The sequence below is a fragment of the Bos javanicus genome, chromosome 1, assembly GCF_032452875.1.
Source record: "Bos javanicus breed banteng chromosome 1, ARS-OSU_banteng_1.0, whole genome shotgun sequence".
Lineage (NCBI taxonomy): Eukaryota > Metazoa > Chordata > Mammalia > Artiodactyla > Bovidae > Bos > Bos javanicus.
This window is the reverse complement of record NC_083868.1, coordinates 80,388,030-80,411,623: the sequence shown is the minus strand read 5'-3', so window position 1 is coordinate 80,411,623 and position 23,594 is coordinate 80,388,030. Positions and strand designations below refer to the sequence as shown.

Genomic DNA, 23,594 nt, shown 5'->3' with positions numbered 1-23,594 from the left:
AGTTTCATATATGACAAGGGAGTGTGTCTTATGTCACTTAGGTTCTCCTTAAGTCACTGAACTAAGGTGGGTGGTAGTGACTGACTAAGGAAGTACCCTTAAGAGCCCACTTTTTTCTCTACACAAGGTAGATGACCAGATACAACATCCAAACAATCCACTTGGAGAATTTCCCCTCAACACTATCTTCAGAACCACTGCCGAGTGTAGACGTGGTTGATTTTTGGCTTAAACGAACATATTCAACAACCCATGAATCAGGTTTGATTATTTTTGTCCTCTGTCAGTTGATCAAAGTCAGGTCCTCTATGGGCCACAGTTGTTAGCAGAGAAGTACTGGTGATGAATGATGAGTGAGAACTGGGCCACCTATTCATGCAGATTACTTGTGCCCTCTGGACCAGCTCCAGCTGCATCTGGAACATACTACTTCTGTCATATGATGGCCTGCTGCTGGCCTGCCTGACATTATGAGTTGGCAGTTCTCACAGCTCTCAGCTTAAGAGGGGCAGCACTTGTCCCAGAATTACTTGATTTACAAAGGTCAGATGCTCATTTTTGTCAGGGTTCAGATGCCAGGAACTATTCTTTTTTTTTTTTTTTTAATGGTAAAGTAAGTAGCCCCACTACCTAGGAGAGAAAACAGCTGCTGGTCACAAGTGTTGACGGTTAGCTGCAAAGCTTGGAGAAGCTGGGGGATGAAGACACACACTGGTTATGGGCATCTGAGGAGGGCACCCTTATGCTTGCCCCACAGTGAGACAGGAAGAAATGCTCTGACTTCAGAGATTCAAGAGATCAGGAGAGAGATGGAGTGGTCAGAGAAAGCTCCCTGTACAAAGTCAGACTTCAGACAGATTAATTGAGAGGCAGTGAATGTATGACTTCAATTGTCTTAACAAGGGCATCATAGTTATCCTTAGTGGGGCTGTCAGTAGTGACTGGGCACAAGAGGGAATTACCACAGGAGGTGACACTGAGATTCTTTAATGCTTTCTCTATATTATCCATTGTTGTTTTGTCGGTATGTCTGACTGTTTGTGATCCCATGGACTATAGCCCACTAGGTTCCTCTGTCCGTGGGATTTCCCAGGCAAGAATACTGGAGTGAGTTGCCATTTCCTTCTCCAGGGAATCTTCTGGACCCAGAGACTGAACTCATGTTTCCTGCTTTGGCATGAGGATTCTTTACTGCTGAGCCACTAGGCTCAAAAAAAAAACAAACTACAAAGCAAAACCCCAAATATCTCAGCATCTACCTCTGCTCAATAATCTCTCCTTCATATTTGTTGCAAGGTCCTCTAGGAAATATCTTTTGAAAAAGTAAGTTCTGAGCACATTGGCCCAATTCCCCTGCTCCCCATTCCATTCCCAGCCTTTTTCCTTTTCCACCTCTTACTCTCCACTATGTATTGGGTGTGGTCACCCAGCAAGGACTTTGAAGTAAGGCACTGCATCCTCTCTTGGGACATATCTGTATCAGTTTAACATTTACAATTTCCCTGCCTTTACTGCAAGTTGCGAATCACTGCTATTTAATAATACAAAACAAAATATGATGAGACACAAACAAAAAAGAATACTAGATAATGAATACGAGAGCTCAGTGACCAAATTTTTGAAATGATAAGAGACAATACAAGTTACATTTATGGTAAATTTAAGACATCAGAATGTGGAAAGCTATCATTGTTGAGAATTCACTGTGTATCTGACCCTATGTTTAGGGCTTTATATGTATTATCTGAGTTTTAATCTAATGAAATAAAATGATGTCCCAGTCCATCCTTCCAAAGGGAGAACTCAGGCCCAGAGAGACTGAATTGCAAGTCCAGGGTCTCATTAGTGGGAAGTAGATGAGCTACAGCCCCAATGCAGGAATCAGAGACAATTTTGTTCAAGCAAACATGGAAGACTTTCAGAAGACAGTAGGACTTGAGTATTAAAATATGATAAGCTGTAGAGAAGGTGGAGGGGAATTGCCTCCACAGTAGCTAAAGTGTCTGTGCAGTGTGGAGACATCTAGTACAGAGAAGAGAGACAGGAAAATGCTATTTATCAGTGCTTATCAACTTCGATCCTCAGATCACCACATCAGTAGCATAACAACGCACTCATTCTCCTTTTGTTCTCTCCCACCCCATCTCTCTATTCTTGTTCCCCAGAGGCAACAACTTTCAAAATTTTCAGGTATTTATCATGGTATTTACTTCCATCTTTCTTAAAAATATGATTATAAATTTTCAGTTTTAGAAATTATTTACTGAACATGATAATTTAGCTATTATACAATTCACCCCTCACCAATACATAATTACCCTATACCCTGCTCCTAAGGTGATTCCTGGTAGTTCAGCTGGTAAAGTAATTGCCTGCAATGCAGGAGACCCCGGTTTGATTCCTGGGTTGGGAAGATCCCCTGGAGAAGGGATAGGCTACCCACTCCAGAATTCCACGGACCGTACAGTCCATGGGGTCACAAAGAGTCAGACATGACTGAGCGACTTTCACTTTGGATCTTTTGGCTACTCCTAAGGTGGTCTTAATAATATCCTACTTGGTTAAATCAATATTTAATGATTACATTCTTGGCTATGTAAGTGTTACCTGTTATTTGTGGCTGATCTATAGTTCATGGTGACATTTCCTTTGTTTAAAATCTATTCCTCTCCCAAGAGTTAATGATTACATTTTTGCTGGCTTATGTTTCTTTTTTGGTAATATAACCATCAGGAGATGGTGGGGGATAGGGAGGCCTGGCGTTCTTCAGTCCATGGAGTCACAAACAGTCGGACATGACTGGGCGACTAAACAACAACAACCAGTTTATCCCGGAATTCTGACAGAACTATATAACATTTCTCAGTATATTTATAAATATTAGATGTTCTATTACCTTAAACTTTTTTTTTCTATTTTTCTTTTCTTATTTTTAACTTTACAACATTGTATTGGTTTTGCCATATATCAACATGAATCTGCCACAGGTATACATGTGTTCCCCATCCTGAACCCTTCTCCCTCTTCCCTCCCCATACCATCGCTCTGAGTCGTCCCAGTGCACCAGCCCCAAGCATCCAGTATCATGCATTGAACCTGGACTGGCGACTCGTTTCATATATGATATTATACATGTTTCAATGCCATTCTCCCAAATCATCCCACCCTCTCCCTCTCCCACAGAGTCCAAAAGACTGTTCTATACCTTAAACTTTTGAGGAGTGGCTGTGAGGGAGTCATCTCTTCTGAGTTGGTGGTCTCTATCCTACATTAAACAGGTTTTCATTTCACAGAATTTCATTTCATTGTCATCTCAGGAATTCCCTTTGCCTTTCTTCTCTGTTGATTCTGTCCCTTTTCTGTTACAACTGCTTTATTGTTGGCTTAAACCTCCATGCTTTTGTGAGATATACCTCAACAGTGGTTTCAGAGAAAGGATACATGGATGGAGAGAGGGAAGCAGGGAGTAAAGCTGGGGATGGCTCAGAGAAAGCACCTTCATAAAGAAATGTAAAGATATCCTTCTGGGGGTAATGCAAGAATACTGTGAACTTCTGCTTTTCCTGAGGCAGCAATAAGCTTCAGTCATACTGAACTAGAAAGGTAAGGGTCATAAGATAAATCTTTATATTCTTCCATGCATGTAACAGGCTTAAAACTCAAATATAGAACATACAGAAAACAACCATTAAAGAAGCTGTACTTTGCCATATTGACAGAAGAGGGCACCATTAAACTAAGAATATTGTAAACCATCACAAATCCACAAAAAGAACTGAAGGGAATAATCTATGAGAAATAAACATTTCAAGTGATGGAACTCCAGCATTCCAAGGGAGATTTAAAACACACACACACACACACAAACCCAAGCAAACATGAAGTGAAAGAAAACTGCAACACCACGTTTCAAGGCTGAATTAAATAACCTCAAATAAGTATTTGGAAATATGAAAAGTTATCTTCAATCAGAAATTAAAAACATAGGTGGATTTGGGGGAAAAAAAGGAAGTATTTTTAAAAGAGCTGGTTGAACTCAAGGAATAACTAGAACAAAAAGAAAAATTATCTCAGAATTGAAAAGTAAATTTTAAGTATTTGTTTCCTAGGGCTGCCTTAAGAAGTCACCACAAACTGAGTCACTTAAAACAATAGATATTGGTTCCCTCAGGGTTCTGGAGGCCAGAAGCCTATAATCAAGGTGTCAGCAGGGCTGGTTTCTTCTGGTGGAGCTCTCCCAGTCTTCAGGCCTTGCTCTTAGCTGCTGGGGACATCCAGCAACCCTTGATCTTCTTCGTTTATATATGCAGTGTTCTAATCTCCACCTCCATCTTCACACTGCCCTCTTTTCTAAATGTCTTCTTCCGCTTCTCATCTAAGCACACTTGCCATTGCAATTCAGCCACACCCAGCTAATATAGACTGATCTCATCTCAAGATTCTAAACTTAATTAGGTCTGCAAAACCTCATTTTCCAAATATAGGCACATTAACAGGTTGGAAGTGGACTTATCTTTTGGGAGGCCAACATTCAACTCTATACAGCACCTAAGGAAGAATGAACTCACGTGGAAATTTAATAAGCAGCACCAAAGAAGGACAAGCAATCAGCCAAGAAAATGAAATAAGATAGAGTAATAAGAGCCAGGAAGGAAATGATTGACACAGAAGACAGGCAATGCAGCTTAGACATAATTGGAGCCTTTGAAGAAGAATTATAAAATAATGAACTTTAAAAATTATAGTTGAAGAAAATGTCCCAGAAATAAAACATGTATCTACACATTGAAAGGATTTGCTAAATAGATGAAAAAAATTAATCTGAAATGGTCAGCTCCAAGATAATCTAATAAAACGATTTGATTCCTTCATTGTACCTGTCTATTCTTTCAACAAGTCCACTCTGACTTGAGTACTGTAGCTTTATAATAAGAATCAAAATGAGGTAGGATTGAGTCCTTCAACATTGCTGTCCTTTTCCATTGCAGTTGTTTTCATTATTCTAGGTCCTTTGTATTTCCATATAAATTTTAGAATCAACTTGTCTATTTCTATCAGAAAGTCTACTACGTTTCTGATTGGAATTGTATTGAAATTATAGATCAATTTGGAAATGACAATTTAACAATTTGAATTTTTATTGAATTTTCTAATCTATGAACATGGTGTATCTATTTATTTAGGGCTTTGCTTTCTTTCATTGGTGTTTTGTAACTTTCAGCACACAATCCTACACATATTTTGTTAAGGGTTAAACTTAAGTTTTTCATGTTTTGGTATTTTGTAATTGGTTCTATTTTAATTTCTAATCATTAATTTCTATAAATGTTTATCTAATTGATTTTTGTATACTATGTATCTTGTGGCTTTACAACTTCTCTTATTAGTTCTACCTGTTTTGTAGGATATTTTATAGAATCTTTGGGATTTTCTATATGAAAAATCACTTCATGAATAGAAACATTTTATGAGTAGATTGCCTATCTTTACTTCAGTTAGTTCTTTTTCTGGGGTTTTACTTGTATGGAAAAAGTATAGAAAAAGCAAGGGAATTCCAGAAAAACATCTACTTCTGCTTTGTTGATTATGCTAAAGCCTTTGACTGTGTGGATCACAACAAATTGTGGAAAATTCTTAAAGAGATGGGAATACCAGAACATCTGACCTGCCTCCTGAGAAAGCTGTATGCAGGTACAGAAGCTGCAGTTAGAACTGGACATGGAACAACAAACTGGTTCCAAATTGGGAAAGGCTGTATATTGTCACCCTGCTCATTTAACTTACATGCAGAGTGAAGTGAAGTGAGTGAAGTCGCTCAGTCGTGCCCGACTCTTTGTGACCCCATGGATAGTAGCCTGCACCAAGCTTCTCTGTCTGTGGAATTTTCAAGGCAAGAGTACTGGAGTGGGTTGCCATTTCCTTCTCCAGGGAATCTTCCTAACCCAGGGATCGAACCCAGGTCTCTCACATTGTAGACAGATGCTTTACCATCTGAGCCACCAGGGAAGTCTGATGTGAAATGCCAGGCTGGATGAAGCACAAGCTGGAATCAATATTGTCAGGAGAAATATCAATAACCTCAGATATGCAGATGACACCACCCGTATGGCAGAAAGCAAAGAGGAACTAAAGAGCCTCCTGATGAAAGTGAAAGAGGAGAGTGAAAAAAGTTGGCTTAAAACTCAACATTCAGAAACCTAAGATCATGGCATCCTGTTCCATCACTTCATGGCAAATAGATGGGGAAACAATGGAAACTGTGACAGACTATTTTCTTGGACTCCAAAATCACTGCAGATGGTGACTGTAGCCATGAAATTAAAAGACGCTTGCTCCTTGGGAAAAAAAGCTATGACAAACCTAGACAGTGTATTAGAAAGCAGAGACATCACTTTGCTGACAAAGGTCCATATAGTCAAAGCAATGGTTTTTCCAGTAGTTATGGATGGATGTGAGAGTTGGACTAGAAAGAAGGTTGAGCAATGAAGAACTGATGTTTTCGAACTGTGGTGTTGGAGTATACTCTTGAGAGTCCCTTGGACAGCAAGGAGATCCAACCAGTCCATCCTAAAGGAAATCGTCCTGAATATTCATTGGAAGGACTGATGCTGAAGCTGTAACTCCAATACTTTGGCCACCAGATGTGAAGAACTGGCTCATTGGAAAAGACCCTGATGCTGGGAAAGATTGAGGGCAAGAGGAGAAGTGGGTGACAAAGGATAAGATGGTTGGATGGCATCACTGACTCAATGGACATGAGTTTGAGCAAACTCCAGGAGATAGTGAAGGACAGGGAAGTTTGGCATGCTGCAGTCCATGGGGTCGCAAAGAGTCCAACATGACTAAACGAATGAATGACAACTGGTTTGGAACATATTCCTCTATCTAATTTTGCCTAATTCTCTGTGTTTATTTCTATGTATTAGGTATGTCAGTTATATTTCCTGATCTTGCTGAAGTAGCCTTATGTAGAAGACATCCTATGGTGCCCAGCAGCACACTCCCGTCTGGTCACCAGAGCTAAATGTTTTAGGGGTACCATCCAATTTCCTCAATACAATAAATGAGAAATAGTAATTCATTGTAATTTTAATTTACATTTCTCTAAGACTAGATATCTTTTTATATGTTTTAAGAGCCATTTTTATATCTTTCTTGTGTGTATATGTGGTCTGTTAAAACCTTTTGCCCATTTTTCTGTCACATGTGTGTTCTGGGCACAGGACAATCCATCAAAATGAGGAACTTAGGATCTGATACAGGATCAGGTCTCCAAAAAATGGAGAAATCTGCCATTCATGTGAAGCAAAACTATTTTTAATGAGGACACAAGGAAATCTCCCCATGGGTCTTCATAAAAACATATTAGACATATTTATGAATATATAAACAAAGCTAGTAAAGTAACGCTCAAAATTCTCCAAGCCAGGCTTCAGCAATACGTGAACTGTGACCTTCCAGATGTTCAAGCTGGTTTTAGAAAAGGCAGAGGAACCAGAGATCAAATTGCCAACATCTGCTGGATCATCAAAAAAGCAAGAGAGTTCCAGAAAAACATCTATTTCTGCTTTATTGACTATGCCGAAGCCTTTGACTGTGTGAATCACAATAAACTGTGGACAATTCTGAAAGAGATGGGAATACCAGACTACCTGACCTGCCTCTTGAGAAACCTATATGCAGGTCAGGAAGCAACAGTTAGAACTAGACATGGAACAACAGACTGGTTCCAATTAGGAAAAGGAGTACGTCAAGGCTGTATATTGTCACCCTGCTTATTTAACTTCTATGCAGAGTACATCATGAGAAATGCTGGGCTGGAAGAAGCACAAGTTGGAATCAAGATTGCTGGGAGAAATATCAATAACCTCAGATATGCAGATGACACCACCCTTATGGCAGAAAATGAAGAGGAACTCAAAAGCCTCTTGATGAAGGTGAAAGAGGAGAGTGAAAAAGTTGGCTTAAAGCTCAACATTCAGGAGTCCAGGGTGGAAGCCGAGCTGCTCCACAGTGAACAGGCCTTCAGTCTCCACCCTGCACTTCCTGTCCATGTGGAGGCTGTGAAATATCCTGCTCTGAGCCTCAGGACCAGCATTTTCTGTGATATGAAAAACTGCTCATAGGCAGGTTTCCCTGGCAAGATTGAAGAAGGTTTTTCTGTTCACTATTTGGCCATGGCGAGCTCAGAAATGTTTTATCAATGGTGCTGTGTAGAAGGAGAAGTTGTGAGACTACTGTAAAAATAAGACTGAAAACCGGAAGCAGGAGGCTTAAGTACAAACCCTGACTCCAGGGAACATTGACTGACAGGAGCTCATCAAACGCCTCCATACCTACACTGAAACCAAGCACCACACAAGGGCCAACAAGTGCCAGAGCAAGACATACCACGCAAATTCTCCAGCAACACAGGAGCACAGCCCTGAGCTCCTATATACAGGCTGCCCAAAGTTACTATAAAACCATAGACATCTCATAACTCATTACTGGACACTTCAATGCATTCCAGAGAGAAGAAATCCAGCTCCACCCACCAGAACACCGACACAAGCTTCCCTAACCAAGAAACCTTGACAAGCCACCTGTACAAACCCACCCGCAGTGAGGAAACTCCACAATAAAGAGAACTCCACAAACTGCCATAATACAGAAAGGACACCCCAAACTCAGCAATATAAACAAGATGAAGAGACAGAGGAATACCCAGCAGGTAAAGGAACAGGAAAAATGCCCACCAAACCAAACAAAAGAGGAAGAGATAGGGAATCTACCTGATAAAGAATTCCAAATAATGATAGTGAAAATGATCCAAAATCTTGAAATCAAAATGGAATCACAGATAAATAGCCTGGAGACAAGGATTGAGAAGATCCAAGAAAGGTTTAACAAGGACCTAGAAGAAATAAAAAAGTCAATATATAATGAATAATGTAATAAATGAGATCTAAAACACTCTGGAGGCAACAAATAGTAGAACAGAGGCAGAAGATAGGATTAGTGAATTAGAAGATAGAATGGTAGAAATAAATGAATCAGAGAGGAAAAAAGAAAAATGAATTAAAATAAATGAGGACAATCTCAGAGACCTCCAGGACAATATTACGCTACAACATTCGAATCATAGGAGTCCCAGAAGAAGAAGACAAAAAGAAAGACCACGAGAAAATACTTGAGGAGATAACAGTTGAAAACTTCCTTAAAATGGGGAAGGAAATAATTACCCAAGCCCAAGAAACCCAGAGAGTCCCAAACAGGATAAACCCGAGGCAAAACACCCCAAGACACATACTAATCAAATTAACAAAGATCAAACACAAAGAACAAATATTAAAAGCAGCAAGGGAAAAACAACAAATATCACACTAGGGAATTCCCATAAGGATAACAGCTGATCTTTCAATAGAAACTCTTCAAGCCAGGGGGGAATGGCAAGACATACTTAAAGTGATGAAAGAAAATAACCTACCGCCCAGATTACTGTACCCAGCAAGGATCTCATTCAAATATGAAGGAGAAATCAAAAGCTTTACAGGTAAGCAAAAGCTGAGAGAATTCAGCACCACCAAACCAGCCCTCCAACAAATACTAAAGAATCTTCTCTAGACAGGAAACACAAAAAGGGTGTATAAACTCGTACCCAAAACAATAAAGTAAATGGCAACGGGATCATACTTATCAATAATTACCTTAAATGTAAATGGGTTGAATGCCCCAACCAAAAGATAAAGACTGGCTGAATGGATACAAAAACAAGACCCCTATATATGTTGTCTACAAGAGACCCACCTCAAAACAGGGGACACATACAGACTGAAAGTGAAGGGCTGGAAAAAGATTTTCCATGCAAATAGAGACCAAAAGAAAGCAGGAGTAGCAATACTCATATCAGATAAAATAGACTTTAAAACAAAGGCTGTGAAAAGAGACAAAGAAGGTTACTACATAATGATCAAAGGATCAATCCAAGAAGAAGATATAACAATTATAAATACATATGCACCCAACATAGGAGCACCGCAATATGTAAGACAAATGCTAACAAGTATGAAAGGGGAAATTAACAATAACACAATAGTGGGGGACTTTAATACCCCACTCACACCTATGGATAGATCAACTAAACAGAAAATTAACAAGGAAACACAAACTTTAAATGATACAATAGACCAGTTAGACCTAATTGATATCTATAGGACATTTCACCCCCAAACAATGAATTTCACCTTTTTCTCAAGTGTACACGGAACCTTCTCCAGGATAGATCACATCCTGGGCCATAAATCTAGCCTTGGTAAATTCAAAAAAATTGAGATCATTCCAAGCATCTTTTCTGACCACAATGCAGTAAGATTAGATCTCAATTACAGAAGAAAAACTATTAAAAATTCCAACAGATGGAGGCTGAACAACACGCTGCTGAATACCCAACAAATCACAGAAGAAATCAAAAAAGAAATCAAAATTTGCATAGAAATGAATGAAAATGAAAACACAACAACCCAAATCCTATGGGACATTGTAAAAGCAGTCCTAAGGGGAAAGTTCATAGCAATACAGGCATACCTCAAGAAAAAAGAAAAAAGTCAAATAAATAACCTAACTCTACACCTAAAGCAACTAGAAAAGGAAGAAATGAAGAACCCCAGGGTTAGTTAGAAGGAAAGAAATCTTAAAAATTAGGGCAGAAATAAATGCAAAAGAAACAAAAGAGATCATAGCAAAAATCAACAAAGCCAAAAGCTGGTTCTTTGAATGGATAAATAAAATTGACAAACCATTAGCCAGACTCATCAATAAAACTCATCAATAAAACTCAAATCAATAAAATTAGAAATGAAAATGGAGAGATCACAACAGACAACACAGAAATACAAAGGATCATCTGATCAGATCAGATCAGTCGCTCAGTCGTGTCCGACACTTTGCGACCCCATGAATTGCAGCACGCCAGGCCTCCCTGTCCATCACCAACTCCCAGAATTCACTCAGACTCACGTCCATTGAGTCAGTGATGCCATCCAGCCATCTCATGCTCTGTCGTCCCCTTCTCCTCCTGCCCCCAATCCCTCCCAGCATCAGAGTCTTTTCCAATGAGTCAACTCTTCGCATGAGGTGGCCAAAGTACTGGAGTTTCAGCTTTAGCATCATTGCTTCCAAAGAAATCCCAGGGCTGATCTCCTTCAGAATGGACTGGTTGGATCTCCTTGCAGTCCAAGGGACTCTCAAGAGTCTTCTCCAACACCACAGTTCAAAAGCATCAATTCTTTGGCACTCAGCCTTCTTCACAGTCCAACTCTCACATCCATACATGACCACAGGAAAAACCATAGCCTTGACTATACAAACCTTTGTTGGAAAAGTAATGTCTCTGCTTTTGAATATGCTATCTAGTTTGGTCATAACTTTCCTTCCAAGGAGTAAGCGTCTTTTACTTTCATGGCTGCAGTCACCATCTGTAGTGATTTTGGAGCCCAGAAAAATAAAGTCTGACACTGTTTCCACTGTATCCCCATCTATTTCCCATGAAGTGGTGGGACTGGATGCCATGATCTTCGTTTTCTGAATGTTGAGCTTTAAGTCAACTTTTTCACTTTCCTCTTTCACTTTCATCAAGAGGCTTTTGAGTTCCTCTTCACTTTCTGCCATAAGGGTGGTGTCATCTGCATATCTGAGGTTATTGATATTTCTCCTGGCAATCTTGATTCCAGCTTGTGTTTCTTCCAGTCCAGCATTTCTCATGATGTACTCTGCATATAAGTTAAATAAACAGGGTGACAATATACAGCCTTGACGAACTCCTTTTCCTATTTGGAACCAGTCTGTTGTTCCATGTCCACTTCTAACTGTTGCTTCTTGACATGCATGCAAATTTCTCAAGAGGCAGATCAGGTGTTCTGGTATTTCCATCTCTTTCAGAATTGTCCACAGTTTATTGTGATCCACACAGTCAAAGGCTTTGGCATAGTCAATAAAGCAGAAATAGATGTTTTTCTGGAACTCTCTTGCGTTTTCCATGATCCAGCGGATGCTGGCAATTTGATCTCTGGTTCCTCTGCCTTTTCTAAAACCAGCTTGAACATCAGGAAGTTCATGGTTCACATATTGCTGAAGCCTGGCTTGGAGAATTTTGAGCATTACTTTACTAGCATGTGAGATGAGTGCAATTGTGTGGTAGTTTGAGCATTCTTTGGCATTGCCTTTCTTTGGGATTGGAATGAAAACTGACCTTTTCCAGTCCTGTGGCCACTGCAGAGTTTTCCAAATTTGCTGGCATATAGAGTGAAGCACTTTCACAGCATCATCTTATAGGATTTGGAATAGCTCAACTGGAATTCCATCACCTCCACTAGCTTTGTTCGTAGTGATGCTTTCTAAGGCCCACTTGACTTCACATTCCAGGATGTCTGGCTCTAGGTGAGTTATCACACCATCGTGATTATCTGGGTCATGAAGATCTTTTTTGTACAGTTCTTCTGTGTATTCTTGCCATCTCTTCTTAATATCTTCTGCTTCTGTTAGGTCCATACCATTTCTGTCCTTTATCGAGCTCATCTTTGTATGAAATATTCCTTTGGTATCTCTGATTTTCTTGAAGAGATCCCTAGTCTTTCCCATTCTGTTGTTTTCCTCTATTTCTTTGCATTGATCGCTGAAGAAGGCTTTCTTATCTCTTCTTGCTATTCTTTGGAACTCTGCATTCAGATGTTTATATCTTTCCTTTTCTCCTTTGCTTTTCTCTTCTCTTCTTTTCACAGCTATTTGTAAGGCCTCCTCAGACAGCCATTTTGCTTTTTTGCATTTCTTTTCCATGGGAATTGTCTTGATCCCTGTCTCCTGTACAATGTCACGAACCTCAGTCCATAGTTCATCAGGCACTCTATCTATCAGATCTAGTCCCTTAAATCTATTTCTCACTTCCACTGTATAATCATAAGGGATTTGATTTAGGTCATACCTGAATGGTCTAGTGGTTTTCCCTACTTTCTTCAATTTAAGTCTGAATTTGGCAATAAGGAATTCATGGTCTTAGCCACAGTCAGCTCCTGGTCTTGTTTTTGCTGACTCTATAGAGCTTCTCCATCTTTGGCTGCAAAGAATATAATCAATCTGATTTCGGTGTTGACCATCTGGTGATGTCCATGTATAGAGTCTTCTCTTGTGTTGTTGGAAGAGGGTGTTTGTTATGACCAGTGCATTTTCTTGGCAAAACTCTATTAGTCTTTGCCCTGCTTCATTCTGTATTCCAAGGCCAAATTTGCCTATTACTCCAGGTGTTTCTTGACTTCCTACTTTTGCATTCCAGTCCCCTATAATGAAAAGGACACCTTTTTTGGGTGTTAGTTCTAGAAGGTCTTGTAGGTCTTCATAGAACCATTCAACTTCAGTTTCTTCAGCATTACTGGTTGGGGCATAGACTTGGATTACTGTGATATTGAGTGGTTTGCCTTGGAAACGAACAGAGATCATTCTGTCGTTTTTGAGATTGCATCCAAGTACTGCATTTTGGACTCTTTTGTTGACCATGATGGCCACTCCATTTCTTCTGAGGGATTCCTGCCCTCAGTAGTAGATATAATGGTCAGAGACTACTATCAGCAATTATATGCCAATAAAATGGACAACGTGGAAAAAATGGAAAAATTCTTAGAAAAGTACAACTTTCCAAAACTGGACCAGGAAGAAATAGAAAATCTTAACAGACCCATCACAAGGATGGAAATTGAAACTGTAATCAGAAATCTTCCAGCAAACAAAAGCCCAGGTCCAGAAGGCTTCACAGCTGAATTCTACCAAAAATTTAGAGAAGAGCTAACACCTATCCTACTCAAACTCTTCCAGAAAATTGCAGAGGAAGGTAAACTTCCAAACTCATTCTATGAGGCCACCATCACGCTAATACCAAAACCTGACAAAGATGCAACAAAAAAAGAAAACTACAGGCCAATATCACTGATGAACATAGATGCAAAAATCCTTAACAAAATTCTAGTAATCAGAATCCAACAACACATTAAAAAGATCATACACCATGACCAAGTGGGCTTTATCCCAGGGATGCAAGGATTCTTCAATATCCACAAATCAATCAATGTAATACACCACATTAACAAATTGGAAAATAAAAACCATATGATTATCTCAATAGATGCAGAGAAAGCCTTTGACAAAATTCAACATCCATTTATGATAAAAACTCTCCAGAAAGCAGGAATAGAAGGATGATAAAAGCTATATATGACAAACCCATAGCAAACATTATCCTCAGTGGTGAAAAATTGAAAGCATTTCCCCTAAAGTCAGGAACAAGACAAGGGTGCTCACTTTCACCATTACTATTCAACATAGTTTTAGAAGTTTTGGCCACAGCAATCAGAGCAGAAAAAGAAATAAAAGGAATCCAGATTGGAAAAGAAGAAGTAAAACACTCACTGTTTGCAGATGACATGATCTTCTACATAGAAAACCCTAAAGACTCCACCAGAAAATTACTAGAACTAATCAATGAATATAGTAAAGTTGCAGGATATAAAATCAATACATAGAAATCCCTTGCATTCCTATACACTAATAATTAGAAAACAGAAAGAGAAATTAAGGAAACAATTCCATTCACCATTGCAACAAAAAGAATAAAATACTTAGGAATATATCTACCTAAAGAAACTAAAGACCTATATATAGAAAACTATAAAACACTGGTGAAAGAAATCAAAGAGGACACAAATAGATGGAAAAATATACCATGTTCATGGATTGGAAGAATCAATATAGTGAAAATGAGTATACTACCCAAAGCAATTTATAGATTCAATGCAATCCCTATCAAGCTACCAACGGTATTCTTCACAGAACTAGAACAAATAATTGCACAATTTGTATAGAAATACAAAAAACCTTGAATAGCCAAAGCAATCTTGAGAAAGAATGGAACTGGAGGAATCAACCTGCCTGACTTCAGGCTCTACTACAAAGCCACAGTCATCAAGACAGTATGGTACTGGCACAAAGAAATATAGATCAATGGAACAAAATAGAAAGCCCAGAGATAAGTCCACATACCTATGGTCACCTTATCTTTGACAAAAGAGGCAAGATATACAATGGAGAAAAGACAATCTCTTTAACAAGTGGTGCTGGGAAAACTGGTCAACCAGTTGTAAAAGAATGAAACAGAACACTTTCTAACACCATACACAAAAATAAACTCAAAATGGATTAAAGATCTAAATGTAAGACCAGAAACTATAAAACTGCTAGAGGAAAACATAGGCAAAACACTCTCCGCCATACATCACAGCAGGATCCTCTATGACCCACCTCCCAGAATATTGGAAATAAAAGCAAAAATAAATAAATGGGACCTAATTAAACTTAAAAGCTTCTGCACAACAAAGGAAACTATAAGCAAGGTGAAAAGACAGCCTTCAGAATGGGAGAAAATAATAGGAAATGAAGCAACTGACAAACAACTAATCTCAAAAATATACAAGCAACTCCTACAGCTCAATTCCAGAAAAATAAAAGACCCAATCAAAAAGTGGGCCAAAGAACTAAATAGACATTTCTCCAAAGAAGACATACAGATGGCTAACAAACACATGAAAAGATGCTCAACATCACTCATTATCAGAGAAATGCAAATCAAAACCACTATGAGGTACCATTTCACACCAGTCAGAATGGCTGCAATCCAAAAGTCTACAAGCAATAAATGCTGGAGAGGGTGTGGAGAAAAGGGAACCCTCTTACACTGTTGGTGGGAATGCAAACTAGTACAGCCACTATGGAGAACAGTGTGGAGATTCCTTAAAAAACTGGACATAGAACTGCCTTATGACCCAGCAATCCCACTGCTGGGCATACACACTGAGGAAACCAGAATTGAAAGAGACACGTGTACCCCAATGTTCATCGCAGCACTGTTTATAATAGCCAGGACATGGAAGCAATCTAGATGTCCATCAGCAGATGAATGGATAAGAAAGCAGTGGTACATATACACAATAGAGTATTACTCAGCCATTAAAAAGAATACATTTGAATCAGTTCTAATGAGGTGGATGAAACTGGAGCCGATTATACAGAGTGAAGTAAGCCAGAAAGAAAAACACCAATAGTATACTAACACATATATATGGAATTTAGAAAGATGGTAACAATAACCCTGTATACGAGACAGCAAGAGAGACACTGATGTATAGAACAGTCTTTTGGACTGTGTGGGAGAGGGAGAGGGCGGGATGATTTGGGAGAAATTTTGAATTTTTAATTATTTTAAAAAAAAACTCAACATTCAGAAAATGAAGATCATGGCATCTGGTCCCATCACTTCATGGGAAATAGATGGGGATACAGTGGAAACAGTGTCAGACTTTATTTTTTTGGGCTCCAAAATCACTACAGATGGTGACTGCAGCCATGAAATTAAAAGATGCTTACTCCTTGGAAGAAAAGTTATGACCAACCTAGATAGCATATTCAAAAGCAGAGACATTACTTTTCCAACAAAGGTCCGTCTAGTCAAGGCTATAGTTTTTCCAGTGGTCATGTATGGATGTGAGAGTTGGACTGTGAAGAAAGCTGAGTGCCAAAGAATTGATGCTTTTGAACTGTGGTGTTGGAGAAGACTCTTGAGAGTCCCTTGGACTGCACAGAGGTCCAACCAGTCCATTCTAAAGGAGATCAGCCCTGGGATTTCTTTGGAAGCAATGATGCTAAAGCTGAAACTCCAGTACTTTGGCCACCTCATGCGAAGAGTTGACTCATTGGAAAAGACTCTGATGCTGGGAGGGATTAGGGGCAGGAGGAGAAGGGGACGACAGAGGATGAGATGGCTGGATGGCATCACTGACTCGATGGACGTGAGTCTGAGTGAATTCTGGGAGTTGGTGATGGACAGGGAGGCCTGGAGTGCTGCGATTCATGGGGTCACAAACAGTCAGACATGACTGAGCGACTGAACTGAACTGAACACAGAGATTAAACTTCATTTTGAGAAGGGGTGGGGAAGCTAATAGATGCTTTTACTTTTCTTGCCACCCTATCCTCTTCATTAGCTGAAAATATCTATCAAGAGAAAGAAGGCAAGTGAGGGACTGAGCCTGAGGAGCAGTGGACCAGTCCTGTGCAGGCTGCAGATGCCGAACAAACCAGCAGCCAAGGAGAGGGGAGCTCTCTAGGGCTTCTGTTAAGGTTGGCCGTGGTGCATGAATTACCTGGTTTTATGGGCCTGTTCAAAAGGAGAGAAGAACTGAATCGACCACAGATGCCATTGGAAGGCATATGGCCTATGCTCAAAACATAACCTGAGTCAAGAAACTTATTGTCTTGAATCTGTATGACTAAAATTGTTTTTCAGTTGTCAATCCCAGAATGTAGTCAAAGCCTCTGGTGCAGGCAGCAATCAGCCCAGACCTCCACTCAGAAACAGACCGTCATTCCAAAGTTGAGATTCTGCCCACTCAGCCAACTAAACCCTGCTCAGAGCCAGGCCACTGAAACTCAGCATTTAATGAAAAACTTATCCTCCTTACTGCCCCAGTTTCAGAGTATCTTAATACCTTTCAAGATTCACAACCCACCAAGAAAAGTAGCCTCTAATTTTCAGATGAATACTAAGCGTCTGAGAGGGCTGCTCCAGTTGTCCAATACGATACAACTGTTGGGAAAAACCATGACTTCAAGGTAACAGTCTCCTTGTTCTTCGCTTTTTGTTTCTGGATTTATTCTGGCAAGATTATTCCCAGAAGCAGGACCATTCCCACAAACTGAGTTCATGATTGCAGAATGGAGTCTAACATTTTAAAATTTGGGAGCGAAGATCTGTTCAATTAGCCAGGCTCAGGATACAGAAATACCTAATGTTTCCCTTTTTCCAACACCACAGCTTTTCCCAATGTGATGCCTATAAGTTCATTCAACCCAGTAACAGTCACTGCTGTGATGCACAGTCCAGCTCTTTTCTCCACTGTCCCACCACTGGGTTGTCTTTACCTACTTTGTGTTAGGTCTTTGATATTGCTCTAAGTCTTGCAGATGTAGGATCCATTTTTCAAAAAACTTGTCTTAAAAATTGGGAACACGTGTACACCCGTGATGGATTCATGTTGATGTATGGCAAAACCAATACAATATTTTAAAGTAATTGGCCTCTAATTAAAATAAATAAATTTAAATTAAAAAAATATCAATGTCTTAGGCCTTTTTATTTTCCATTTTTTCTGTCTATCCACTCACACCTTTTACATTCACCTCAGAAACATTTCTGTGTTCGAGGCAGGCACACACTTACAAGGTAGAGTCTCTCATTCAATTTTGAGAAGCGGGAATTCCCTCCTAATATTAAAGAGATGTTACTGACACCTTAGTAGAAAGAAAAACATATCCTCCCTTTGGAGAAGATGTAGCCCTGCAGAGGGGATGGCATGACAAAGGAAATCGTGAGAGCTTTTGTCCCCACTAACTTCCTTGGCCAGGCATCTTTGTGTGACACTCCAATTGCACAATCATATCAGGTAGCCCTCAGTGTGGGATCCAAGAACAGTATTACTTTAAGATTTTGTTTAGCGGTTGACAAGGCAAGTAGACGTGGTCATCTCAGTCTGTAATTACATCTGCAAGAATACTCTCCCCATTCTGTTTAGTTAGTTCCATGAGTTTGCGCGTGTGCGTTCTAAGTCACTTCAGTCATGACGGACTCTTTGTGACGCTATGGACTGTGGCCCACCAGACTCCTCTGTCCATGGGATTCTCCAGGCAAGAACACTGGAGTGGGTAGCCATGCCCTCCTCCAGGGGATCATCTTGACCCAGGGATCACACCGGCAATTTTCACATCTCCTGCATTGGCAGACAGGTTCTTTACCACTAGCACCTCCTGGGAAGCCCACTAGGAACTCTGTTTTTACACATTCCATTATGTCAGTGCCCACTATAGTGTCTGGTACCTAGTAAGCGCTCATTATTTCTTTGATCCTTTTTATAACTGTGGGTTTAGTTCTTTGGACAAAGCAAAAAGTTTCCAACTCAGACATGACCATTGTCCAAAAGTTTAAAAGTTTATCTATGGCAAGCATGGGGACCCTTACAGAGAAGAGTGAGATGGGCAGCCAATTGCAAAGCAGAGACTGCTAATGCTAATAGTTAGCCAAGAATACAAATTTTGGGTCAGCACCTACAATTGCTTCTGAATACTGTCTCATTTAACTGGAATAGCAATATAAATGACCAAATCTGTGGCTGGGCCTTAACAGACTGCTGTGATATTTACACATTATCAGTCACCTGTTTTTTTTTTTTTTAATCCCATTCTTGTTTCTTCATCCAATCTATCTGCTGTACCACAGCCACTATGAAAACTATCCTAATTAAGCTATTCTTCACTTCAAAACCTACCAGTGGTTTTACTGCTTAGGAAAAAATGGTGAAATTTTATCATAATTTACAATGCCCTGTGTGAGTTTGCATCTACTTAGCTCTGCAAGCTCCTCTTGAGTCCCTCTCTTTACTTTCTATGCTCTGGCCACCAACCCTCCACTTCCTTAGGTTTCTGAGGTTCACTGCTGCTCAGGCATTCATACATGCTGTTTCCTCTGTCTGAAACACTTCCTCCCCCAACCAGAATAGCCACTTACCTGACTTTTGCCCTTGCTACAGTTCTCAGCTTAAACTGAGTTCTGACTGGCATATTGACTGCATAGTGTGAGTCTCCCCTCTTGCCCAATAACTCTACATCCTTGCAAGCCTGCTCTTTTCTTCCATAGTCCTTGTCCCATTCTATCCCAATCTATACACTTGCATGTTCTGATTAGCAGCTCTCTCTCCCACTATCAACATTACTTCCATGAAGCTCTGTTTGGCTCACTGGTATATCCTCAGCATTATTTAGGGGTTTGACATATAACCTAGATTCTAGTGTTTATTGAATAAATGAAAGTACAGTTTTTAAGGATCAGAGAGACATGTTAACATGCGATGGGAGAAGGTAACATGAAGAAGTAAAAACAGACAAGAAAGAGCATCCCTGGCATTACAGCCAGGGCTCATCTCCTTGCATGCAGATCCCATGGCAACTCAGGAGCAGTTCTTGAGCCTCAGTAGTCTGAGTCATTCGCAGCTCTTATGGTGTCTCAGCAACAGAAGTAAATGCCCCTCGGTTCCTGCAGTTTCTGATTTCTTCCTGCTATTCATTTCTCAGCAACATTCTTCTGCTTCTCTTAACTATCATGAGGAAGTTTTCCTTATCTTAAAAAAATTGTTCTTATGAAAAAAGTAAACTTATTACAGAAAAATTGGATAACATTAAAAAGCTATCATCTTATTTATCTAGAAAGAAACTAACAATTTGATACAATATCTTCCTAGAGAACATACATGTACACAGAAATTATCTTTCTACAAACTGAAACATTTATAGATATAACTTTGTAACTACAATTCTTAATACACAAATTTGGGGGAACTTTATAAGTTGTCACAATAACTTTTTATATTTGGAGATCTTAAATCTGTTCTAATGTTCCACTATTAAAAATACAAAACACAAATAGCTGGTTGAAAACACATAGGAATCTAAAAGGAAAGTAATTTACCTCCATAAAACTTAAAACACAAATATATACATTTAAAACTGGTAATGTGTTGTAGGACCACCTCATGTTATGTTTACATTACTATTTTAAGACCCAGTGCCTGTGGATATTAATCTTCTTTTGAAAATCTAACTGTCAAAATTGACTAACTTTCTATCTATTGAACTTCTTTCAAACTGTGTGCTACCGTTCCACTGGAGGATCTTAGACCTCCCACTAATAAATTTTATCTTCTGAACTTGGGTTTAAGAGGCCAAATAATTACTTTTAATGGATTTAGGTGCAAAAGAAGTCTAGGTCTCAGAAGGTGGGAGTAAATTATGGCAGCACAGTCTTACTGTAAATGATGTTAGAGATATGTGAGCCTTAATGATATGCTGTGACAGGGCCTTTTCTCCCCAACCCTAAGGTGGCAAGGGTGTGGCAGGCCACAGAAATTATGAAGTCTGTACAAATTCACACGTAAGACCTGTCTGCTTGTTAATCCAGCCTTTTCAGATGTGACCCCAAGTTATTCGCTTGGTTTTCCTCCCATGGTCATCTTGTTGCTAAATGTCTATTCTATGTCCAGCATCTTCTCTAAGATGCAGGCAGAAAGAAGGGGAAGAAATTATGGCAATAGGGTGAATGTCTAAGGCCATGCCTTAAAGCTCTCTTTTAATGAGCTTTACTAGAAACCTTGCCCTATCTTTAGTTATACCTCATGACAAGAACTGTGTCACCCTTTCATCCTTATCAGTAGTGGAGAGCTGAGCACATTGTCACCACCATGCAAATCAGGATTCTATTAATAAAGAAGAAAAAATAAATAAAGGAGTAGTTAACTAGCACAGTTAACTACACACAGTTTTAGAAAAGATGGCTTAGGAAGACTTCTGGGAATTTCAGTTCCCAAAATAACTAAAGGAAAATGGAGGGAAATGTAAAAAAGAGAAAGAAGTAGTTTCAGTAGAAAGATGTATTGGTCTGGCTATTAAAAGGTAGGGTACAAAAAGCCCAAATTGATGGGCAATCTATGAATGCCATGGTAAGGAAATACCAAGAAAAGGAATAGACATTGCCAACCTTACTGTCTGCTCTTCAACCCTAGTACCCAAACTTCAGATAGGTCTGAGAAAAATGCCTTAGTGGGGAGGCTAACACCCTCAGACCAGAATACTTTCCACACTGAGAACAGGAACTGTTCCGCACTGAGCTTTTATGTGCAGGTAACAGACCTGCAGGTACATACGGTAGGGTGTAGAGTGGGATTGGCTGAAACACAGATGTTTCATGGAAAACAAGCCACAGGGACCCCCTCCAGGAGTCTACAAGCTAATAGACTTAACAAACAGGCCTGGAAACTCTGTCATGTTCAGTTGCTCAGTCGTGTCTGATTCCTTCAACCCCGTGGACTGTAGCACGCCAGGCTTCCCTGTCCTTCACCATCTTCTGAAGCTTGCTCAAACTCTTGTCCATTGAGTTGGTGATGCCATCCGACTATCTTGTCCTCTGTCGTCTGCTTCTCTTCCTGCTTTCTATCTTTCTCAGCATCAGGGTCTTTTCCAATAAGTCAGCTCTTTACATCAGGTGGCCAAAGTATTAGAGCTTCAACACCAGTCATTCCAATGAATATTCAGGGTTGATTTCCTTTAGGATTGATTGGTTTGATTTCCCTGCCATCCAAGGGACTCTCAAGTCTTCTCCAAAACCATGATTCAAAAGCATCAATTCTTTGGTGCTCAGCCCTCTTTATAGTAGGACTCTCCCATCCATACATGATTACTGGAAAAACCGTAGCTTTAACTAGATGGACCTTTGTTGGCAAAGTAATATCTTTGCTTTTTAATACTCTGTCTAGGTTTGTCATGGCTTTTCTTTCAAGGAGCAAGCATCTTTTAATGTCATGACTGCAGTCACCATCTGCTGTGATTTTGGAGTCCAAGAAAATAGTCTGTCATTGTTTCCATTGTTTCCCCATCTATAGGCCATGAAGTGATGGGACTGAATGTTATGATCTTTGTTTTTTTAATGTTGAATTTCAAGCCAGCTTTTTCACTCTGTTTCACCTTCATTAAGAGTCTCTTTAGTAGACACTGATGTATAGAACAGTCTTATGGACTCTGTGGGAGAGGGAGAGGGTGGGAAGATTTGGGAGAATGACATTTAAACATGTAAAATATCATGTAGGAAATGAGTTGCCAGTCCAGGTTCGATGCGTGATGCTGGATGCTTGGGGCTGGTGCACTGGGACGACCCAGAGGGGTGGTGTGGGGAGGGAGGGGGGAGGAGGGTTCAGGATGGGGAGCACATGTGTGCCTGTGGCAGATTCATTTTGATGTTTGGCAAAACTAATGCAATTATGTAAAGTTATAAAATAAAATAAAATTTTAAAAAAAGAATAATTGCACACACACACACACACACACACACACGAGTCTCTTTAGTTCCTTTTCACTTTCCGCCGTTGGGTGGTGTCCTCTGCATATCTGAGGTTATTGATATTTCTCTTGGCAATCTTGATTCCAGCTTGTGCTTCATCCAGTCCAGCATTTCACATGATATACTCTGCATATAAGTTAAATAAACAGGGTGACAATATACAGCCTTGATGCACTCCTTTTGTAATTTTGAACCAGTCTGTTGTTTTATGTTCAGTTCTAACTGTTGCTTCTTGACCTGCATACAGGTTTCTCAGAAGGCAGGTCAGGTGGTCTGGTATTCCCATCTCTTTCAGAATTTTCCATAGTTTGTTGTGATCCACACAGTCAAAGGTTAATAAAGTAGATGTTTTTCTGGCATTCTCTAGCTTTTTCTATGATCCAACGGATGTTGGCAATTTGATCTCTGGTTCCTCTGCCTTTTCTAAATCCAGCTTGTACATCTGGAATTTCTCAGTTCACATACTGTTAAAGCCTAGCTTGGAGGATTTTGAGCATGATCTTGTTAGGATGTGTAACTGTATGGTAGTTGGAACATTCTTTGGCATTGCCCTTCTTTGGGATTGAAATGAAAACTGACT

The 23,594-nt window shown here is 39.7% G+C and overlaps 1 long non-coding RNA gene across 4 annotated transcripts in view; it reads right to left on the bottom strand.

Annotated features, from left to right (window-relative positions):
• Positions 1–23,594, bottom strand: part of LOC133245625 (uncharacterized) — a 98,970-nt gene that overhangs the window by 57,936 nt on the left and 17,440 nt on the right. The window contains exon 4 of one of the 4 annotated variants that reach the window (XR_009735758.1): positions 19,908–20,246. The exons of the other annotated variants lie outside the window; for them this stretch is intronic. This is a non-coding gene — a long non-coding RNA (uncharacterized LOC133245625). Of the gene's footprint in view, positions 1–19,907; positions 20,247–23,594 lie in introns of those variants that run through there. 4 annotated transcript variants of the gene reach the window in all.